This window comes from Athene cunicularia, assembly GCF_003259725.1.
Source record: "Athene cunicularia isolate RWA chromosome 3 unlocalized genomic scaffold, athCun1 chr3_part1, whole genome shotgun sequence".
Classification (NCBI taxonomy): domain Eukaryota; kingdom Metazoa; phylum Chordata; class Aves; order Strigiformes; family Strigidae; genus Athene; species Athene cunicularia.
In genome coordinates this window covers 26,920,688-26,944,001 of record NW_020799097.1, presented here as the reverse complement: position 1 = coordinate 26,944,001, position 23,314 = coordinate 26,920,688, and positions in this window count along the sequence as shown.

Sequence of the window (23,314 nt, the reverse complement as noted above, 5' to 3'; positions counted from 1 at the left end):
GCTGGAAGAGACCAAGATGCACCTTATAAAATGCATTATCTTGTGTGTTATTTTTCTGATGTGAGTTTGTTGTCCTCTGTGCTGTCAGAGTTTCTCTGAATAATCTGAAAAGATGTGTTTTGTCAGGGCACAGAAGCAGGGGCTCCTCATGGAGGGGGGGTAGGGCAGGGCCTGGCAGCCAGGAGCAGGGTGGCTGGGGTGCACCAGGCAGCCCATGGCATTGGGCACCTCCCTGGGGACAGCATTGAGCTGAGCTAGGCTGGGACATGGGCTTGCGGGTGGGCCCAGCTCAGCAGGGCCAGTGGTCAGGCTGGGCAGGGCTGTGGGGAGCTGGAGACCGGCCCTGCTGAGGAGTCACTGGGGCAGGGGCTGACAGACCCCCCAAGGGGGCTGAAATGGGGTCCTGGGCTATGGAAAGAGGCCAGGAAAGCTCTGTTAGTGCTGTGAGGGCCCTGACACATTTCAGAACTTCACTGATCCAAATTTTGTGTTGAAAATTTATGAAATCTACCTATTAGCACAGTAATGGTGTATCTGAAGTAATCCAATGAGGTGGGCTTTAGGAAAGGTGAGCCTCCAGAGACTGGAAGGTGAACTTCGCCATCTGTCCCAGGGTGACAGTCATAGGGAGATTGCCAGAGAGTTTATCTCCCTCAATTGCACAAACCAGGAAGGTTTCTAGAAGAGTTTTTTGCAGTACAGACGTGTGGTTCAGCACCCCATCCTTCTGCAGCACGTCCTTGGCTTGCCCGTGCTGGAGCATCTAGGAGTATAGGTTTGATGCCCCCTGTGCATTCTCGTCCTTTGAGCACCAGCGGTGACCACGTGCACATCTTTGCATTGGAGATGTCTCCATCGGACAGGATCTGCTTGTGAGTAGTCAACTCTACTAATCTGGAGTAAAATTTAGGGGTAAACAGAAAATTGTTAAGGAGGTTTCTACACCATGGCAATACATACTGCTTTGTTAAATTAAAAAAAAAAAAAATCAAGGCTAGGCATTTTTTCCTTGCCTTTGCCCATAAAAATAGGCTGAGCCCTGCAAGACTTCTGTGTTGCTTCACTTAGAACTGGACTGGCTGTTGAAAAAAATAATATATGGTAGAAGAAAGCTTGGACCCGTGGGGGCATAGACAAAATGACTTGAGAGGCTTTGTTTCTCTCTGTAGTTTCTATGGTACTGGAGTACTGTGAGGCTTATTAATCTGCACAGACATTGTTTTAAAGCAGCGCTGATTGATGTAGCCTTCCAGGGTAGATGTCAGGCACACTATTCCTGATTAACAGCAGATAGAAACCAGGGAGATGGGCAGTGTTGATCATACTGAATAATATTATGAATGGAAATAAGAGTACAAAGTAAATGCATGTCAACCTTTTGGAATTTTATGCGATTTATATCGTTTCGATGTTGGATTGAGTAATTGATCTTTTTATCGGTGTGTTTTATGCTCTAATAAAACAGGATTTAAATGTGAGAAGTTAATAGCTGCACTAAGTAAAACACAGGCACTGGAATGAGACACATTCTCTAGAACTAAGGGCATACAAAAATTGCAGGGAAGATTGAACTTGATGCGGTGAAAAACAAAACTCTCATTCATGCCAGTGAGAGATTTACATTTTTCCTTGAATTCTCTGTCAGTTCAAAGTAAGCCTGGTAAGAATACTGCATTAGCACATAGGAAATCTAAATTTCTACCTTGCATATTAGTGCTTTAAGGTCTCTTCATAATTCAGATTTATATATTCCAAGATTTTTCTCTCTCTCATGATTAGTTCCAGTAGCTTGCTCTGAAGCTCTGACACTGAGCATGAGACACTGAACTAGTAGCAAAGAGAGGCTGGATGCTTCTCAGCAGTGTAGACAGAAATGAATACTGATGTGGCAAAATGAGCAGGCTCTATAGATCATGGCAGAAAGACAAGGGGGGATGGGATCAATTACAGGTCTTCTGAGGCAGCAGGGGTTGAGAAGTGGCAATAAGGGCCACCTGCCTTTGGCTGTGGGACTAGGGGCCGGGGTCTTCTGGGAACTGACACAGGGACAGAGGTATGATGAGGACTCAGGGCATTTTTAGGACAGGAAGGGTTTGGGGGAGCTTTGTGGCAGCAGGATCTTACTACCTCACACTTTTCATCCAGACCAGTTCTCCACCTTGTTTTCTCCACTGTCCCCTGTCATGGGTGCCTCTTGCCACCTCTATAGCCATACATTTTTGCTCAAGCTAACAGCTTTCCTTTGCCCCTTCATTGGTCCCTGCCAACTCTCCTCCCTCGCCTGGGCTTTGGGAAGAGGGCTGGGGTCTCAGTGTCACTTGTTCTGGCTTTTGGGAAAGGGATAAATGGAAGTATGAAGAAAGAGAAAGGGACTGTGCAGAGGTGAAGACAGCACTTCAGTGAGCTTCAGGCTGCTTCTCTTGCAGTCCTGTGTGACATGAGAGAGATGTACAGTGGAGGAGTATGGCAGGTTCTGCTGCTGCCTCACACTCATCTCTGTCCACAGAGGTGGTGGCAGAAGTACTGTACAAAGAGGTGCTATCAATGGTTTGGGATGTAGCTCTGCCATCCCCATCTTCTTTGGCATAGGTAAAATCTGCTGATAGAAGGGGACTACTTGCTTACAAGTGTGCAGCTTTGTATGTGGGTGTAAAAGACCTTGAACATAGAAGCAATTGTTGGGTTTTCATATGTTTTAATTGGGAAGTTAAGATTATCTGGGAGGGCTCTAAATGTGTCTGTCTGGAAATGGCATATCCATGGCTGAAGTGGCTCTAGCATGCTGTGTAGTTGCTGCTGTGACAAAACTTGTAGGATTTAAGAAAAGATTTTATCTGGAATATGCTAGAAAAGCAATTTTATCCAAGCTGTCTTTGAAAGGGAGAAATTGAGTTGTCTCACTTCAAAAACGAAAAATTGAGGAATGAAGAGTATACATTAATACTGATATTTGGTTAGCTCAGAACGTTTTTGTATATTTTAGAGACCATTTACTCTACCCAAAGCTCTGTATTTTTTTGTATTTAGTCCAACTTATAAAATGTACAATCTTTATTTGCATTATCCAAACTGCCAATTCTTTTCCCCTTTCTTTTGTGTAAATCTTCAGAGCCATGGTGATGATAAATGAGTTCAACAAGTTAGAACATGTTTTATATCCTACATGAACAGAAAGTGGAAAAAAACCCTAAAACCCTGAGTTCTAGCTTGAGATTAAGCCAACAATTTTTAAAGCATGCCAGCTTGTATTTTCCAAAATATTTTAAAACAATCTGTACTTTCTTCATTAAGAAGAGTTAATGATTTCCAAAAGTTTTTGAGTCAAACTGTTGCAGCATGTAAAAATGAGCTCAGTTAAGGTGACTTGAAGACACAAGAGTGCTGCAGTCGGTATAACAGCAGTATATATAGACTCAGCTTTTAAGATACACTTGGGAAGTGTTGTCAAGAGTACCTTGTGCTTCTTTTGGTCTCAGTAGGTAATTCCTTCTCACCCCCTTATGAGTTCCCTAATTTCACAGCAGCTTGCAGGGTCTTACGTGGAGAGGTCAAGATAACATTACATAGTTGTATCAACAGTACAGTTTATTAAAATACCAGATATTGAGCTCAGTTTAAAATCTTGTGGTATAACCCTTACTTCACTAAAGTGTGCGAAATGGAGTGGACTTTTGCCAAACTAGCAGAGGAGCTGCCAGGGAGGGACCACACAGTCACATGATGAGCTTTCTACGTTATCAGTGTAATGCGTACGTTTAAGAGAAGGTGTATGAAGTGGTACTTTAGTTCTTTTTCTGATACCAGACACTTAAAAGGTTCAAATTATAGGTGGAATTAGAACAATACTGCCTTCAGTCTCCCCAGAAGTAATAGTTTATTTTTCTTAGTTTTTTAACCAGCTGGGATCTCCTGGGTGACTGTCTTGGAGCTCTCACCCAGACAGACTCCATTAGACAGAGATCTAAGCAAAGCTGTTTTGTGTCTCTTCCTTTAATTGCAGCTCTTTGACCAGATCAGCATGTTCCTACTTACTTGCACTTGGGATCTGACCCTGGTTTCCTACTATTTCCGCTTTCCTCATTGCAAGTAGAGAAGATAGGGTAATATTCACAGTTAAATAAAAAGGCAGAGGAGAAAATAAATGCTGTAAGCATAGCTGCAGTGTCCTATGTAGAGGAGGCAGGCGCATCTGTGCAATAACTTAAAGGGTGGAATGGAAGAATATGATTTGAAGATGGAAGAAGTGGGAGTGGACCAGCGGTGGACTGTTAGGGTGGTGAATTCATTCCTTTCTCATCTGTGGGAAATGTTTCAAAACAAAAAAGCACTCTGTGAGAAGTGTCTCTCTGAGATTAGATTTTATGCCCAAGTCAAAAACCCAGGGGAAAATTATACAATGCTGAACTTGAATGTAATCAGAGGATTGATTGCTTATGGGAGGTGGACATGGGAGTCTGCAGCTCTTAATTTCTTGGCCTTGGTACCACAGGACTAAAAGATAAAGTAGATCACTCCTGGCAGAATATGACTAACAATGTCAGTGCCTTGATAAGGAACTGTGTGCCCTCCTTTCCCAAGTGGAATGGTATCTGCCTAGCTACTGTTTAAAGGTTTCCATTAGGAGAGAGCAGACTGGGCAGGCAAAAGTGAGAGAACTTTTGAGATACACCATGAGATTCACTGAAATAGAACAATGTGGAAAAGTACAGCCAGGATCATTGGAACTGTGTAAAGAGTGGAGCCCTTTACTTCATAGCAACTTAAACCAAGGGAGACTTTATGTGGAAATTAAAAAATATAAGGTGTTAATATGTTGAGGGGAATTTTCAAAGACAGATCCCCAAATTATCTTACTGAAAGGAAACTGAACCCCTGACCTACTGAAAAGAAGTACTCTTTGTCCTTCACAAACTCTGTCACTTCTAGAGAAAATGAGGATCAAATGGCAACCCTAAGCAAACCAACCAAATAAATTAAATTGCTTTTTGAATAGCTCCGGCTGGAAGTCGGGAGACAAGGAAGAACAGGGAAATAATGACAATTAAGAGATCTGGAGGAGATTCTTCCTATCCCTGAAAAGTAAAATTGAGAATCCTTTGGGTCCTGTGAAGAATTGCACAAATCATGAGAAATCACTGATGGTAAAATATATCTAAATGCTGGCAATATATTAAACTGTGAAAAATATACTCTTGCAGTATAATAGAAGATAAAGTGATAAAGGAGTTTTTTGCCTTTTTACTGCTATGGAAAAGAATGAGGGGTGGGGAAGGGGAGGAAGATTTGCTGAATATGAATAACAGCTTTTTTTTTTTTTAAGGTCCTAGACAATGGAGTTTTATGTTTGTTATTCCCTGATGAATTTGCAATGAGGAGAAAGGAATGTAATTGTATGCCCCTGTGATTAAGTCCATTTGCTGTGCAGAGGCCCACATGGTCATGGCGTGCTCATGACTCAGCTGAAACCAATATTGACAACTTTTGCCAAAAAGGGGAGGGAAGTCAGGATGCAGAGGATTTCACTAAGGAGCTCAAAAGAGAGGACAGCTGCACCTAATTTTCAGAAGCACATAGTTGTCTTCGAGGAAGCCAAGCAGTACCAAGAAAAAAGCTTTTTATTTCCTAAAGAGTAAAGGCATTCCATTTATTTTCTTCTTCTTTTCTGTTCAGTATTTACATAAGGTATCTGCCCTCTGAAAAGGTGTTTCTAGCAAATGATAATTTATTCTTTTTGTATGCGTAAGTATACCTACTTATGCTAAATAATCACTATAGGTAATCAGTAGTTCATGGTTTGATGGTACCTGACAGTAGCAAGAAAAAGGCATTCAACAAAACTGTCCTGGAGCTGTCCAGTACAGAGCATTTCCTTGGCAAAAGTTTCAGTTCTTTTCAGAACACCCTGATTCTCTCTGCTGCTCAACACGACCATGTGAAGCTTTGGATTAGTTTCTTATCTGATTTTGAAATATTGCTGGGGCATATATATTTTATGCTCCTGCAGAATTATTTATAGGATGCCTTTGGAAAGTTGGGTAGCTGCAGGCAATGAAATCTTGCTCAGAAATCAAAGTGATATGAAAATTCCGTTATATTGTGATTTCATCCTGAAAACTTGGCTACACTAACAGCAAAATGGAACTCAGGCATGGATGATTCACACCTGAAGTAAATATATAATCACTTTAAACCATTAACCTATTTTCTTGTTTGAATAAACAGGAAGCAGCCTATCTCTCCTGATGATGGGTAGGCCAAGATTAAGAGAATATTTGGTACTATGGAAAAAATTCATAGTTATTATGATAATTATTATGAAATAATCCTACCCTCTTTTGTGACCTAGACATTTTGCTGTCTTTTTCCTGAAGTGATTATTTTCTAGTCTTGTTTACTTGTACATTTTCACTGGTTAATATTTTAAATCTCTTTTCATTATCATGGAAGCATATTTTATGACTGGAAAGGAATTGACTTTCTGTGTTTGTGTATGTCTCTTTTCATCTTTAGTACTATTTGAGAACCATGTGTCTAAATACAGAGTTCATCTTTAACAAGTTCATTCCAAAGCATACATGACAGGATTTGATTTTTAAAGATGCTTATGGATTATTATATAGTTGCTAGTTATGTCTAAATTAATAACTAAATTCTGTTGCTTGCAAACTGATTGTGAATTCTCATGAATTATACAGCCCATATTAGAACAGAGAGTATAATCACACATTTTGGAATAAGGCTTAGAAGCAAGAAAATCCATTTTAGTTAAACAGTGGATCAGTTTCTTACAGTTTAAATAAGACAGTATATATTATACATGGTGTCTTTGGATGTTGATACTATACCCCAGAAATTCCTCTGATGAGGCTTTTTTTTTGAGGAGATGACATTTTTATACAAAGTCATTCTGAAGTGGTAAATAAACATATGAAATTAGTTAGTTTGTGTGGAGTATCTAGAATTCACAAACCACTTATAGAGCTATTGCGTACCCGCAAATACCACCATTGTTGCACTGGCAAATATAACTTCTGTAAAATATGCCTGAACATATTCAGTTAGTATTCTCATTGTATTCAATATTCAGTAGTTTTGTATTCTGTAAATGTTTTGTAAATTTTGTCAAAATGGAGGGAACAGAATTTCAAAGTGTACTTGAATTGTGGTTATTTCTTTCATATGAAAAACAATGTCAGATGGAGGTTAGAGCATGGTCTGGAAACAGAATAGCTGTTATTTAAAGTTTCAAGTTATACAATGTAATGTGTATGCTTGTTTATTTTGATGATTTTCTGATTTGTTTCATTTGGAGGCCCAGTTGTACAGACAGTTCTGTGTTTTTCAGCCTGAATACAACGAATTACGGTACAGGTGTGGATTTTATCATCCATGGAGGTTGCTATTAATTTATTTTGCCTGCAAACAGCAGTCCAGCCAGTCATTTTAAGTTGACGGAGTGATACTCCGTCTATACAATGATTGATTTTGTCTAAAGTCACAGGTGCTAGTTTTACAACTTGAAGGTAAATGCTGTATTTATTTTACATTTTTATTTTGTAGTTTACATATTTTTTTAGTTCTGCATAGAGTGTAGACTATAATATACTTTGCTGTATAAAAACACATCGCACTTTACTGCAAAGAAATTTGTCCATCTCTCTTTTAGTATTAAATTCTGTACAAAATATTCTGTATACCTTTATGCAGGCCAGGTCATATTACTATTGGCTTGTGTTAATGAATGAACCATTAATGAATGGGCCATCAAAATATGTATCGAACTGAACCAGCAAAGTGCTTTGAGTGAGTGGTTACAAATTTCTAAAATCTGGTCTTGTGGGCAGACACTGTGGTGCATAGTGATGCAGCTGAAGTTAAATGAATATTTGCCAAGTCTCAGTAAAGAAGCTTAATTTTCAGGTTTCCATGAGATACATGGCAACATAGAAGAAACAGAATAATGAACCTGAGGAGAGACCACTGAAATCAGGATTTCTGGGAATGCAGCTTCAGCAGACAGCACCTAAATTAAACTTTGCATCTCTGCTTCGAAGCACAGAATCCACTGCAGAGCATCTGTGTTCTGCATTAGTAGTACATTTTGGTTTACTTGGAAAGGGCTACTCTCAGGTACAGAAATGACTCTTGATTGTATTGTTCCTCTAAGGACTAAGTACTTTAATGTGTAACTTCTACTTTAGATGTCTAGATCTGATGTTTAAATGCCGTAGAGAATCTTGCTTCTACTCAATCGCAGGGGTAACTGAAGTCGTTATACCCGCATTTCTGTCAGTAGATGCTAGGCATGCCTAGAACTGTGTGGCATAGTAGGGACCCAGCTCAAGCCTGAATTCCTAGAAGGTTTACACCATAGACATTCCTCTATCTCATCCGGGGATCCTGATCCAGCAGGAATTTTTAAGACATGTTTTTGGAACACGCTTCATGAAAATCAGTATTTTCTACTCTTTATGTCCTGCAGTTAGAGCATTAGTCAGAAAAGAAGGTTTAGTTCCTTCCTCAATCGGAAGCAGTTTGAACCATTTAGCTTACATTTCTGGTAAAAGTTTAAAGGGTGAGCTTCTGGATGGAGGTAGAATGGGAGAGGAGAGGTATGGGGAATGAATAACTGTAGCTGATGGTGTGTGTTTTAAGCCCTTTTTTGACAGTACTGCAGGGAGCCATAAATATAGGTATCACATTTTCAGTTTCTAAAGTGATCCTTGCAGCATAACTGATGCTTACCAACACTAGAGATCTGTGATTTGTTTTGGATGTTAGGCCTCCAAAAGCAAGCCACATCACTCAGGAAGCATTTGTTGTTTACACTGGACCAAAGTGAGATGTGTGTGTGTCATCTATGGTAGAAATTATGCTTCTTAGTAGATGAAGAGCAAAGCTATGTGAAAAGTCTGATTTATTCGGTCAAGGATAAGGGCAAACATTGTGTGCGTGTGTTGCTGTATTAGAAACAAAGTTGCAGAATTAAAGCACACAAATGCATTGTTCGTATTGCTTTGAGCAGCTGCACACTCAGTATCTTCTTTAGTTTTTTTCTGTTCAAGATGTCTCTGAGCAGAACTGAAGAAGTGTCTTTGACACTCAGTCAGTGATGCTCTGTAGCACTGATGGACAAGATGCCCAGCAAAGGCTGTGCCTGACTCCAGACTACGCTTCACCACCAGGATGTTGCCTTCTGGTACAGAGGTTTCAACACCTATCAGTCATACCTTGTTCTTACCTCTTACCTTAGCAGAGGACTGAAATATAGAAATAAATCTTTAATGCATTTTTGAACCTGCCTTTTAAAAATTCGTGTTAAGTCTACTAAAGTAAAATTCTTAAGACAGGGAACATCATACAAAATGGAATATGTATAGAAACTATTCATCTGGATCCCTTTTGAGGTTTTTTTTGTGTATATTATCTAACATTATTGCTCTATGTTGGATATGTTGAGTATAGAACTTTTCTTTTTTTTTGTTCTGTATTTGTTTGATGGTTGTTCACGCTACAGGCTGACTGTATTTTTGACAGTTGAATCCCACAACTTAAAAGCTAATAGATATTTTCTAATGACACTGTAGAAATAAACATGAATCTTGTGCATCATGGAGAGAGGATATAAACAAAATGATTTTATGTTGGTGCTCTATAGCATAAATGCAGGCACTGAACTCTGATGGTTTCGATTTGTACCGTGACAGGCACTAGCAGCACGTCATTTTGTAAGTAACTACTTTGCACCAAGTATTTGAATATTAACCAGAGCAAAAAATGTAAAAACCTGCTTTTATTACCTTCAGCATCTTTACTGTTCTGGTAATAAATGGTCAGACTCTTAGGGATGCTTACAGAAGTTTAAGGATTGGATATAATTAAAAAGGGTCACTTCCATAAGGGAGGCTGCAGAACACCAGGGTCTGAAGAATCTGTGCTAGTAATACTTTTAAACCATGGCTTTTCATTTATTATAAGAAATGCAAATTGGAACTGACATTTAACAGATAAATTTATCTGCACAGGCCTTCTTATATATGAAGTCACTAAGACTGCATGCATGGTGCTTTTGTCCAGCTGTATAATCTTTAGGTTCAAGTGCTAGAATAAACCCTGGAAACACTGTTTGCTCTGAAACACTGTGAGTGATGCTCAAGATTTTGTGTTCTTGGGGACACAGAATGTGTTAGAATTCTCCCTATTATGAATTCATCTTTTCAAAACAAGCAAACAAACAAATCCCAAATCTACTCATTTTTTCTGAGAGCACCAATTTTGACATTTAAATTGTCTCAACTTGAATAACTCTGGAATAGGTCTGAAAATGCATCTGGCATCTTCAGAAATGTCAAATTTCTGGCATGAATAATAACATATTGTATTCCTTTCACTTTTTTTTAAAAAACATGTATTAAAATTTATGACAATGTAAAATCTGCTTTTTAATTTATTGGATTTCTCTGAAAGGTAAGTTATACACCTGTTTATTCAAGAAAGCATGACCTGACTTTTTTCAGGCCTGTCTGATGCCATCAATATACAGTGTAAGCAACTTATTGTAGGTCCTAGCAAGAGTGCTGTGTTGTTTTATTTGTTTTGCAACCTGTGTTGGTCACAGTAGACATTTCTTAACAGACTCTATGGAAAATAAGTTGCACATATTTTGTATGTTTTGAGATATGGGAACTACTTTGGAAAAATTAAGCTGTGCTTTTGAAAGAAAAAATGTTGCTTGAACTGTTCTAGCCTCTAGTGGGTATTCACCTGTTGCTAATATGAGTCAAGGCTGATTCAGAAATGTGATAGTCCTGAATTATTAACAGATTCTAGGGTCCTTAATCTCAAAAAGAAACAAAGGGCAGAACTGTTTGCTCTGTTCCCTTGAACAGAAAAGTTGCAAGTGGAATTGCATGAAGGAGACAGAATGGGAAGGTCTGCAGCTCTTTACCATATGGGCTATAATATTGTAAAAGATACAATCTGCAAGAGTAGTCTCAGGTAGCATGGTCTTTATGATAAATAATTTTTAATTATTGCTCAAAAAAGGGGAAAAAAAGTGCCTTATTTCTTCTGGTTTCCTGGTGGAAACCCAAGATGTGTGTGGGTGATGACTAGTTATGATTGTTTGGGATCACTGCTGAGTAGTAGGGTAGTGAATCTCATCCGCGGGGCCCAGATAACTCTGACCCATATGTTGAAGATTTCTTCATAGACATAGAGTGGGAGGAAAGAATTTGCCTTCTTCCCATGTGCTGTTACGTGGCAAGATGAAACAGGATGCTCCCTTCCACCCCCACTCCATCCTTGCAGTGCCAGCTTGCAGGGAATTCTCTGCAACGGCTGAGGAATAATTTTTTGCAGTTTTGAACATTGGGATTTCTGGGAATTTCTGAATGCGTAACAAATTGCATGGTCTTGACTGTTGTAAAAACAAAAACCTCTCAGACTTGAGGGTAATTCTCCTCATGGTATCCTGGAGATCTGGAGTTGTATTCCTATTGTACTATTAGATCCTGATTACTGAAGGTTAAACAGGTGGCCAATAGCACAGATTGTCTGGGGTGAGAGAAAAGAAAAGCAAAGATATTGGAGGTAAATGGCTATAGCTGTATTACAGGGTTCAGGGACTTTTTCATAGGGACACAGGGACTTATGGTTCTGCTAGCTTAGTAGAAGAATCACTGCCCAGCATCACTGTGGGTATGGCTCGTCATAAAATAAGAATGTTGTAGCTAGGCAATTATGATACAGAGCTATGTATCCAACTACAAAGCACCACTTGTGAAAATTCAAGCACACAAAGACACGTAGGGAACATTTTTAACATGTTAATGCAAACACTGAAACCTAAACAAGAAGAGAAGAGCTGGAGTTACTCGTGAAATGGGAAAGCCACCACTTGTTAAAGAATCGCAGGCAATAAAAGGCCACTTTGAAAGTTGAAAGCTGAAGAGATGGTGGATATCTGCTACACAGGCAAGATTTGTCTCTGACCACAAGATTAATTTCTTCTTAAACACCTCTGAGGTGTCATAATAAAACAAACAAACAATTTTGCCTTCAAACTAAAAGGTATTTGGTATCCATCTCACATGCAGGAATATGGCTGCATATTCTCTGCATGTGATGGGGGGAGTTATGGAGTAGCTGCTGGGCGTACTCTGAATACGCAGGCTTTGTCTCCTGGTTCTTCAGCTGTCTGCCAGTCTTGCTGGCAAGAGGAGAGGTCAAGATATGAGAGGTGGCAGTGGCTGCCTTTGAAGCCCCATTCTGCCCTCAAGGGCAGCAAGAGGTCAGGGCTGCCTGGGCCTCCTTTCCTCACCCTGTCCCACCTCTTCCTCCTGTACTTCATCACACTCTGCTCTTACCTTCATAGGCCCTGTTCTGCAACAGAGTAGCTCAGAAAAGCAAACAGTTTAGAGAAGGGTGCCTGAGGGATGGGGGCCATACACCTTGAAGGCAACTGCCCTGTAAATTGTACTCTGACGAGTGAGGAAGGGTACTGGAAAGGAACTGCAGAGGTACAGAAACGTGGAGATTGGAAGGTACCTCTGCTCAAAGTAGACCCAGTTAGCGTAGGCTGGCTAGGGTCTTCTTCAGTCCAGGTTTGAATAACCACAAAGATGGAGATGTTTGCAACCTCTTCTAGTGTCTAGCCATCTTCCTGGTAAAAAATCTTTTCTGTACATTGAGTTGTCATTTCCTCTCTTCCCACTTGTGCCCGTTTTCCCTCATCCTTCCACTGTATGGCTGTGGGAAGAGTCTGCCTCCATCTCTTCTACCCCTTCCCTCTAGGTACTTGCAGACTGCACTAATTGTGCACTCGTTGTGGCTTTCTCTGTGTTTAGGCAGGGAGGTTGGGTATGGTGGAGAGAGGAAGAGACCCTGATTTTATTCCTGACTCCCACAACCCCAGAACAATATTGTCCAGAACTGAATGCAGCTTCCCAATTCTTGTTCTCATGCTGGAGCAGTTCATGAGAAATTGCTGCCCATTGGAAGGACTCAGAGAGAAGTTCATGGAGGACTGTGTCCTGTGGGAGGGACCCCATGTTGGAGCAGGGGAAGAGTGTGAGGAGTCCTGACCCGAGGAGGAAGGAGTGGCAGAGACAGTGTGTGATGAACTGACCAAAGCCCCCATTCCCTGTCCCCCTGCACCACTTGTGGGGAGGAGGTGGAGAAAATTGGGAGTAAGGTTAAACCTGGGAATAAGCAGGGGATAGAGAGAGGGGTGTTTAAAGATTTAATTTGTATTTTCTCATTATTCAACTCTGATTTTGACTGGTAACAAATTAAACTAATTTCCCCAAGCTGAGTTGCTTTTGCCCATGACAGTAATTGGTGAGTGATCTCTCCCTGTCCTTATCTCGACCGATGAGCCTTTCATTACATTTTCTCTCCTCTGTCCAGCTGAGGAGGGGAGTGATAGAGCAGCTTTGGTGGGTACCTGGCATCCAGCCAGGGTCAACCCACTACAGAAGTACAAGGCTTTTGAGTAGAAACAGGAATGTTAAAATATTGTGTCCTGTTCTATATCCACACCTCAAAAGCATTATCTCAAAAATAGAGTTCAAAGGAAAGTGACAAAAAGAACGTGGCATTTGGAAAGCAAGTATAGGAACGTGAATCTTAGTAGGGTCAAGTTGTTCGGTTTGTGAAGGTCAGCACTGAGTGGTGGCTTGGACTGGGTGTACATCTAGATAGAAAGAAGCTGGGGGAACCTTTCGGTTTTGCTGAGAAAGTTCTAGACAGAGTTGGTGGCTGGAAATTCATACAAATTAATCTTTGAGATAAGATGCAGTTTCTTTAAAGTCATCTGATTAAACAGTGGAAAAGATTAAGGAGGCTGGGGAGAGGAGGCATGCATTTGAGTCATTAAATCAAGATTAGATATTTTGCTTAAAAATGCAGTTTAATCCAGTTTCTTGTAAACAGTCTATAGCTTATGCATACAGGGGTCAAACTAGATGACAAAAATATCTTGGATAATCCTTTCTCTTCCTGTGATCACACATAATGGTTTTGGAAAAGCAGATGAACTTTCACTTAACTGCATGGATGTTGAAATGGCATTTCTGTTCTAAATGTGTGTGCTTTCATGCACAATTTAAAACAGCTCCTTGTTCAATAAGATGCTCATCTGAGGGATTGGGGAATACTGGTATTTTTCCTATGTCAGAAGGTGATTTACAGCATCCAGGGTGAGGTTTGTATGGTATCTGCTGGCTTACTTAATATTTTTTTCTTAATGCTATTTACCTATGTGAAACAAATCTGAAAGTGGAGGAATAACACAGGAATTTTCTGGGGAGGGAATACCCAGAGACATGGGTTGGGTAGTGCTGGACAGCCCTGGCCTTTTCCTGCACCTTTGCAAAACCTTCTTGTTGTGATTTGTCTGTTCATTAGACGCTCAGTTCTGCAGCTACTGTGCCCTTAGTTGCTTGGGGGACCGAAGGAAAAAACACATGGTAGAGACCAGGAAGGAGTTTTATACTTTATGAATGTAATAAAAATAATTGTCTTCATGTAGCAGGCTGTAAGAGTTGTCACACTGAAGAAAGTGAGCTTGAATACTTGCTGGAATATCTAGTTTTCTTGCAGGGGAAAAGCAGTTAAGCGTGTAAATTTTGCATGGTTTTAAGGTTTGCCTGGGATCTGGAACTCAGTGTTTCTAAAAGTACCAAATTTTGGATGTACTTGAAACAGCAGATGTTTACATTTTCCCCTTTGAGCATGAATGTGCTAAATTTTTCTTCCTTCAAAAAACTGTTTAAGATATTAAGGGTCAGATTTAGTTCCACTGAAGACAACCGGAGTTCTGTCAAAGTTTTCAATAATTCAGGTCCTAAATTTCTCTAGAATTTCTACTATTTCCTTTATTTCAGTAATCACAGCCTTCTTTGAATGACTTGTCAATATTTGCAGTAAAAACAAAAGTAATAAACCTTAAAAAACTTAGAATTGGAAACCCTAAAATTCTTTTTTGTCTACCTCGTATAATTCTTCTTGATTTGATGTCAGTGAGTTTATGTATCGTTGTCAAATTGCTAACATATAATCAGATATTTTAAAGGCCAGTCTACTTCATGATACATTTATATGTAGTCTAAAGGCTGTTGTACTAAGTTAAATGGAACAAACACCCATTCATTCTGTAGTGTAAAACAAAAAAATCAGGTTTTGAACCTTGAATGAAGAGTTTAACCAGCTTTTCCCATGGCTATGGATTGCTATTTTTATTTAAAAAAAATAATCTGTTTTGCCTTTTATTGAATGTTTCTGGAAATGAGGGAAAGAGGGATGACAGTTAAAGGAATTGGAAAGGACTAAGCTTTCAAATACAGTTTTGAAACCTTCAGCTAAAGCACGGGTGTGTGTCATCATTCTTATCCCCTCCAGCATTTGACAGTACTTAACACTGAGAAGAGCATTAGGTATAATTTATGGAAAAAGACAATGAGTAACACTAATGGGCCTGATCTATTGTTCTTGATGCTGAAATCCAGACCTGTTTAAGGGATAAACAAGGCAAATGAATAGAAGAAAAAGATAGGAAGACAGAAAATGTAACTTCTATTCTTGATGCTGGTCCTTACTTGCAGGAGGCAAACAGATCCCATAGACTTATTCTTTCATTCACATAGCAAACTTATTTCAAATCACCTGTTGTGTGTTTCTTACTGCTTCTCTCTTCTTTTCACAGCAAATGTTGCAGTAATCACATTGCACATAACATCTTGGCTAAGCCGGCCCTTCCCTTCCTTTTTCAAAAGTGGAGAACAAAAATAAAAAGATAGAAAGAAAATAAATGTTAGGGGAAAAGAGTGAAGAGCTGTTGGCAGAAATGTGTATCTGACATATCAGGACCTAGCTGAATTTGGTAGCACTGACAGTGTTTCTGAATCCTCGGCTGGCTTGCTTCTCTGAGGACTTTCACACCGCAGCAGTAATGGATGAGCAATTCTGTGTATCTGTTCTCAACTAGACATGATCCTAACATAGTCTTTAAATTGCATTAATTCTTACTTGGATTGGTTCTGTTTTTTTGTTGCCTTTATGCCTTTTTCTAGCAACATTTGTCATTAGAGGTTGTTACACCTTTCTCTCAGACAATTTCCATAGTGGTTTCATGGCTAAATGATGTATAATTATATGTACTGATGTATAATTATTATATATACTCTCCAGTTATTGTTATGTGCCCCAATGACTGTTTTGCTTCTGTTTACCAACAGTTGTCACTGGCCCAATTGAACTCTACATTCCTTAACTCAGACAAAATGGTCTCCCAAGTAAATTGTTTTCTGTTTCCTGGTTTGGGAACACAGATGTGTATATATGTACACACTCAAAATTTGCACTTTTGGATTTTCTGTAGGAGTAGGTTCAAATGTTTCTAATGCAGAATCCTAGTACTGTATGCTAGGTTAATTTCAACTGTACAATTCCAGTGTCAGATTTTATCCTATTGATTAGTTGTTCTGTTTTCCTTGGGTCTGTCCAAGGAGGGAAAATTCTGTGGAATCTCAAGTTGCTTGATAAAAAGAGAAATAACAGCATGGTTTTTTTACAGATGGGATGAAATCATGGTTTCCAGGGAGACCTCAAATTCATCTGTGGCAGCCAGAATGCTGAGCTGCCAACTGTGGTTGCTTACATAAATTGCCCATCCTATACTGTATTCCAATCAGTTGTGTATCAGTTCAGCAGCTCAAATGCTGTGGTAAGCCTCCTTTTTCTTTAACCCATTATAACTAATTACTGGCACCTGGCACAGCATTCTCTTGGAGTGGGAATAAATCCAACAATGTGCAAAGTGCCAGAATAAATTGGATTTAAAATACAAGCTTTCTGTGACTTCAGATGTTGGAGCTTGAATATAAACTTACTCTGCTGTAGACTGGAGGAGTCTGTGGGTTTGCTGTGCTTTACTGAATCATATGAAAAATAAACTGTCAGCCCATCCCACTTAGGAGGATTCTTTGCTTTTCAGAAAGATGTATCTTCTTGCTTGGGTTATGACATGTATCAACTGCTTACTTTGGTCTTTGATGTATAGCTTCGGAGTTTGTATAAAGCCTTTACAGAGTTGATACAAATCTGAAATCTGCTGAAAATCAAATTTCTTTAACCCTCTCTGCTCCTTTATATAGTATATATCAAAACTATAAGTATGGAGTGTAAATTGATTTATTTTATTTATATTGAATACTCTAATAGTGGAAATTGTAATCTTGTTGCAGAACAGTTTCATTTAAACTACCAGTCCATTGGGTTTTTTTCTTACCTATCCCTAAAATGTCTTTTGGAGTGAAGATTGAAGTGGTTTGCTTTGTCAGTAGTTTGGGCAATGCTCTTTTGATTGTTAAGTCCACCATTTTTAACGAGAGATTTAAATTGTGGCTGTGTCACAAATGAATGAAATATCAAACAAACTTGAAGTAGTTGTTAGTGCCTTTACTGAGCTCTGTGGGACAAATCCAAAATAATGTTTGAGCAGCAGGAACAGAGCACACGGGGCATACTTAAGGGACCACAGAAGTACATGCAGAATCAGTTCAGACTGATTTCTGAAAATGCAGGTAAGATGTGATGCTGCTGTTTCTCTGAGGTCTCCAATAATCATTCACTTCATGCAGGCACTTGGACATTCACCTTCTGCTAACCCAGGTCACTTTGCTATTGGCACTGCAGAGCTGCCATTGCTGCAGCTGTCGACTTGATATACTCACTTACTCAGCTGCAATAGGTCCTTGCCTGCATTTCTCCTCACTTCTTTCTTGTGTTTTTCTAGCGCTGCCTGGAGATCTCTGTTATTTAGTCTGTCTATTGTGTAGACTTTTAGATTTTTAGAGGAAGGAGAAACAAAGCTGTGCCTCTTACCCCTGCCACAGTTGTAAAAAGAAAGACAGCAAAGGTGGTGGGAACAGGAGGGAAGGCCCAGGCAAAAGCCCCATTAGCCAAAGGCAATGCTTTCTGCTGGGTTTCAGAGTTAGGAGCTGAAATATGTCTGTGTACTCTAACTGTAACTTTGTATAGCCATGTATTACATAAACTGAGTACAGATACTGCTTAGCCGGAAGGGAACCATTTTACAACTACATTTCATTGTGCTAGTACTTGCTGTTAAAAAAACATAAAGAAAAGTTGCAATATGTGTAACTTAAACACGTAATTTTCTTTCTTGACCTCTCTTAATAAAAGCTCATCTGAACTATTGAAGAACACTCCTGGTATGAATGTAATTATGCCAGAATAGTTCATTCCAACATAGAAATAGAAAGAAATGGTATCACTGTAGGAATTTTATCTATTTATATACGTTCTTCCGTTATGTGCATATACATATGTGTAAACCAAACCTGAATTAATGATTCCTTCAGAGACTCACCCTTCCCAGGAAATGCTGTTACTCTTTTAAATGTTCTCAACTATAATAACCCCATTAGTTGTGCTCACCAAGAAAGGTAAATTAAGAACAATGTGTGGAAATCATGAATGCAGGATGGGACTGCAATCCAAGTGAAAATCAATACATATTCAGATGTATTACTTGATAAAAGTAACTGACTCGGAGTAACCTCATAGACTTTTTGAATGCATAGGACTGATAGTATAAGGTAGAGTTAGGAATAAATAGTTAAATATAAATTGCCCTATCATTTTATTTGTAAAACCCATTAATTTTGAAAACAGAGCAAGTGTAAAAAGATGATGATGCCATATTGCATTCTATTTCCACATTATTTAATGCATTTAAGTCAGGATTTTCAGGGTTGCTTTCTGTTGCTGTACAGTTTCTGTAGTACTGCATAAGTCTTGTAAATGCAAAGAATGTCCCTTCAAACATTATGGTTGTAATGTTTTTATATTTGTTCCTTTGTAGACCAAACCTAATGATCTCTGTTTGAATTGAGATGTTTATATAATGATGGAATATGAGAGAAATGTTAATTTATACTTGGAAGGTGAGATAATATATATATAACCTTTAGTTTGGTTATTTTCTTGGAATGCTGGAAAAGGTTAAAATCATACCCTTCTTGTCTTCCCCCTTAGACACTAACTAGTAGTGGGAAGAAGTGAAGCAAGGAGCTCCTTCCTTTAGTATATTTCTTCAGTGCAGTTCATCAGCAAGAAATCTTCATGCAGCAGAAAAGCCAGGGTTTTCAGAGAAAGAAAATACCTCTCTCTCTCCATTCCCCAGTTTGAATAGTGACAAAACTGCACTGAAGAGCAAATATTTTTGATTCTGGAAGATTCCAAATTGCTCTGAACGGAAAGTTTCTTCAGAGGGTTTTCCTGGGAAGAGTAAAATGATATACTTATCTGGGCACTGGGAAGCTGGATATGGAAACACTGCATCAGTAAACTGCCTCTGAAGATACAGAAAGTGCTGCTTTTATGCATCTTAAAAACGAAGTGGAAATACTGCCTAACGTGCTTAGGCACCTACATTTCCTACTGAAAACTTAATTTGGATGTGAAATTCTTCTGCTCTGTGTGCATGCAGGAGATGCTGCCATCTGAACCTCTGTGCGCTTCTGTGTAGCAAAGCTGTTCTGGGAGTGGCATGTCTTTGCCATCTCTAACACACTGACAGCCTTGAATTAATTAAAAAATCGAGTAGAGGCTGTTGGTTTCAGTGATGGCCATGCCACATATCCTCTGTGTAGGAAACCTTAGTTCAATTTCCATCCCAGTCAGAGGTGTTTGGTGACCCTGTTTGTGCAAATGCTGCTCCACAGCAAAATTGCAGCACCCAGAAGAAAGCAATATTGCAGGAGCAGTCCGATTGGTTAAAGCTGGCTAAAATGACACAGCGTGTAGATGAGTAAATATGTCACCAGTTTTCAAACTTCACTGAGTTTTCCTCCTGTACGTGATAAAAACTGAATATGCACTGGGGAGGCTGTAATTTATCTGTCTCTGACCATGCACTCAGGGCGTGGGCTGATGCAGCCAGCCTTTACTGTACCCGCTTCCTCTCCTGCCTTTGGTGAAGACAGAAGTAATACTCTGCTAACTCTGCTTTGGTGAGCAGGGTCTTACAATGCTGCACTGTGAGCCGTGGTTCAGAGGGCCTGATGCTTAGTAGCACTGCTATGGTTTTACCTTTCATTTACTTTGGGATGCACAGAAACTTGCCTGAGTCTTCATGCAAGTCTCAGAGATACTAAAAAATATGGGGTGTGCTCTGCAATCCCTCATTTCAGGGGCTCAGAGGAGAGGCCTTTACATAACCTGTTTGGGATCCCTCTGTGCAAGACAGACCACTTTACCTCAGCGGACTGTTTTCACTCACTCTAAACATCCCTTTTGCTATCAAAGTGGCATATTAAAGCAAAAAAAAAAAAAAAAAAAAAAAAAAAAAAAAAAGCATACAGTGAAGACCAGAAGAGTGGCCATAATGAGTCACTGAAGGTCCACCCAACCCAGTATCCTGTCTTGGTTAATGTCTGATAGCCCTTGAAGCTTTAAACAGTTTTGTGAAGCTGGGCGATAGCCAGAGGCTTGGGCCAGCCACCCTGTGCATCACCAGAATTACAAAGCCCCTGGGTACAGTGCGCAGTCCCATTTAAGGTGGAAAAATGAACTAACCGTGGGGGATGCCTTGAAAAATACAGTAACACGTACACTAGTTCTCCACTAATACTCTCTCAAGTCTTCAATCCTTTACTTGAGCTGGATGCAACATCTGTGTAGTTATTTAGTAACCCTGTATGGATTTCTCTTCCATGAGCCTCCATATTCTAAAAGAGATTTGGTATAACAGATGTGGGAAAGCAGTTTGGTAAATGTGTTTTCCCGGTTATGTTTGGTAAACTACAAACTAATCACTACAGATAATTTGGAAAGACAGGGGCTAAAAGTTGTATTTAAAGTATTCTTTTATGTTGTTTGTTTGTTGGGTTTTTTTCCACAGAGCTTAGCATAATATCATAGAATCATGGAATATCTTGACTTGGAAGGGACCTGTAAGGATCACTGAGTCCTGGCTACCATTTGCAGATGCAGAGGAAATAAGGAGCAAGTGTGAATCCTGTGTCCCTCTGCCTGTGCAGTGCTGGGAGAGATTTACCATCCCTTAGCGCTTCCCTGCACAATTTGACCCAGCTGCTACAGCTTCAGCAGCAGAAGTTTGGCACGAGGACCCTGACTTCTCGTAGCAGCCAGCAGAGCTCTCAGGGGCAGAGAAGAAAGCAGGGAGCAGTTTCATGGACCCCCATAGAGACAACTTTCTCTGTTTCTTTTAAAAAGCATGGAGATAGAAAGAACGTGGTCAGCAGTGATGAATTTTGGCTTTTGGCAATGTCAGTGGTCCTGAGCTGATATTAATGGTGGCCTCTCCATGGTAGCAATAAGTCACTTGGGCAAGTATTTTCTGTAAGTAATTTCAAGTACACTTTTGCTGCCTGGACTAATAATTACTGTGTTGACAAGACACAGAATTAGGTCTCTGGACTTGTTGGTTTGGCGCCTCTTCTGACTGTTGAAAGTGCAGTGCTATTATTATTATTTCAAATAAATTGAACCCTGGATAATTCCTGGAATCCTCACTGGCTGGTTACTTAAGTCTTGGGTTTATCCTTTTAATTTTGGTTTCTATTAATAAGTCCATTTTGGACTACTAAATAGTTATTTGTCTTTATGCTTACAATAAAGTTCTCAAGTTCAGTATCTCATATTTTTCAGGCTTTGTTGTAAATGAAATGCAGGAGGACTCTCACAAATAATGGAAAAATTGATCCATTGAGGGAATACAATTTGATTCTTGTTTTTCCGGTTATTTTACTGATTCTTTTAAAGAAATATAAGTTGGAACATGTTTTTTACCAAAAGAAATCTTGCTCTGATGTGATAGGTTCATTACTTTAATGTCTTTCAAGATTAAAGATGTGCATTGAAGGCTGCTGTAGCATTCACTAGTGGAGAATGGAAATTCTTCACTGTGAGAAGTGAGACATACGTGATTCCTGACCTGTAATTCCCTCCTGTGCTCCCCCAAACTGATGACTGATAGCTTGTGAAGGTATTCCTGATACTATTTCTTATACCAGTAGACTGAGAGCGTTTGGATATGCCCCTCATGCAAGGCCAGGGCTGCACAGTGAACAGCGTTCTCTCTGTTTGTGTAGGTAGGGCTGGGGCCAGGAGGAACCTTGAAACATTTTTCTTTGTTCTACCTTTTTTTTCTTTGGGACTCCTATTTTGCAGAGTTTTAATCAACTTGATGAGAGCTGGCCAGCAGGGTCATACAAGGGGTGTGCCATTCATTTTTGCCTGTTGTTTAAAACATATACATAAATGAGACGAATGCAAATAAATGAAAGAAGAACACAGAACTGCAAAATTTGGAGGATAGCACATTTCTGCTCGGTGTATGAGCGGAGCACACCACAGCATATCCCCATGAATTTTCCTTTCCTTACTTAGAGTTCCCCTTCATCTTCTATTTGCAGTGGTTTTGACATGATGTTTTCCTTGTTCTCCTAAACCAGGCTCCCTGATGCTCTGCATACTCCAGGACAGGTGGTAAATGCTGCTTTTACACGTACCTCTTCCATGGTGAAGTATTGGTGTTTCTGTGGAGCACCTCCTCCCTTGGGGGCACAGGGCTTCCTTGCAGCTCTCTGCTCTCCCCTTCCCCCCAGCCAGCTCTGAGCATCTTCCTCTTCCCTGCAGTTTTTCTCCTTCCTGTTGATCTGGAGGGTTAATCCCTGGAGGTACCAGTGGGTAAATGTTTGTGGAAGGATGAGCAGAGATGAAAGGGAGCGGTGCAGTTTAAGGAAGGCATTAATGTCTTCTGCAGGGGTTCGTGAAAGGAGAACCGTGCCAGCGAGCAGGATCCTGGTGTCCCTGCCTGACCTGAAGTGCCTGCGCTTATGGCACGGAGCACATACAAGTTTGTGCTGCAGGGAGTGTGTTAAAATAATTTTGTAGATTTAGTGTGCTGTTTTATTTTCAAAAAAAAAAAGGTGCAACTATTCCTTATCAATTCACAGCTATTCCTTATCAATTTTTTGGACCTTTTTATTTTTGGGTTGTTGGTAGGAGGAATATATAGGATTTTATAGTTTGGGCCAGCACTGTGGCTTTTTGATTTATATGTATATATATATATATATATAAACTCTCTGTACAGTGGTCTGTCTTTTTTTTTTCAGTTGTAGGCTGACATTTTTTTGATATTCTCAAAGAATGCTGTTGTCCTTCTTTGTTTACCTGCTGTTCGAATTCCCACATAGATTTAATTTCATACGTTCTTTGGTATTGCTCAATTTGGCCTTGTGCAAGATGTGTTTTACCC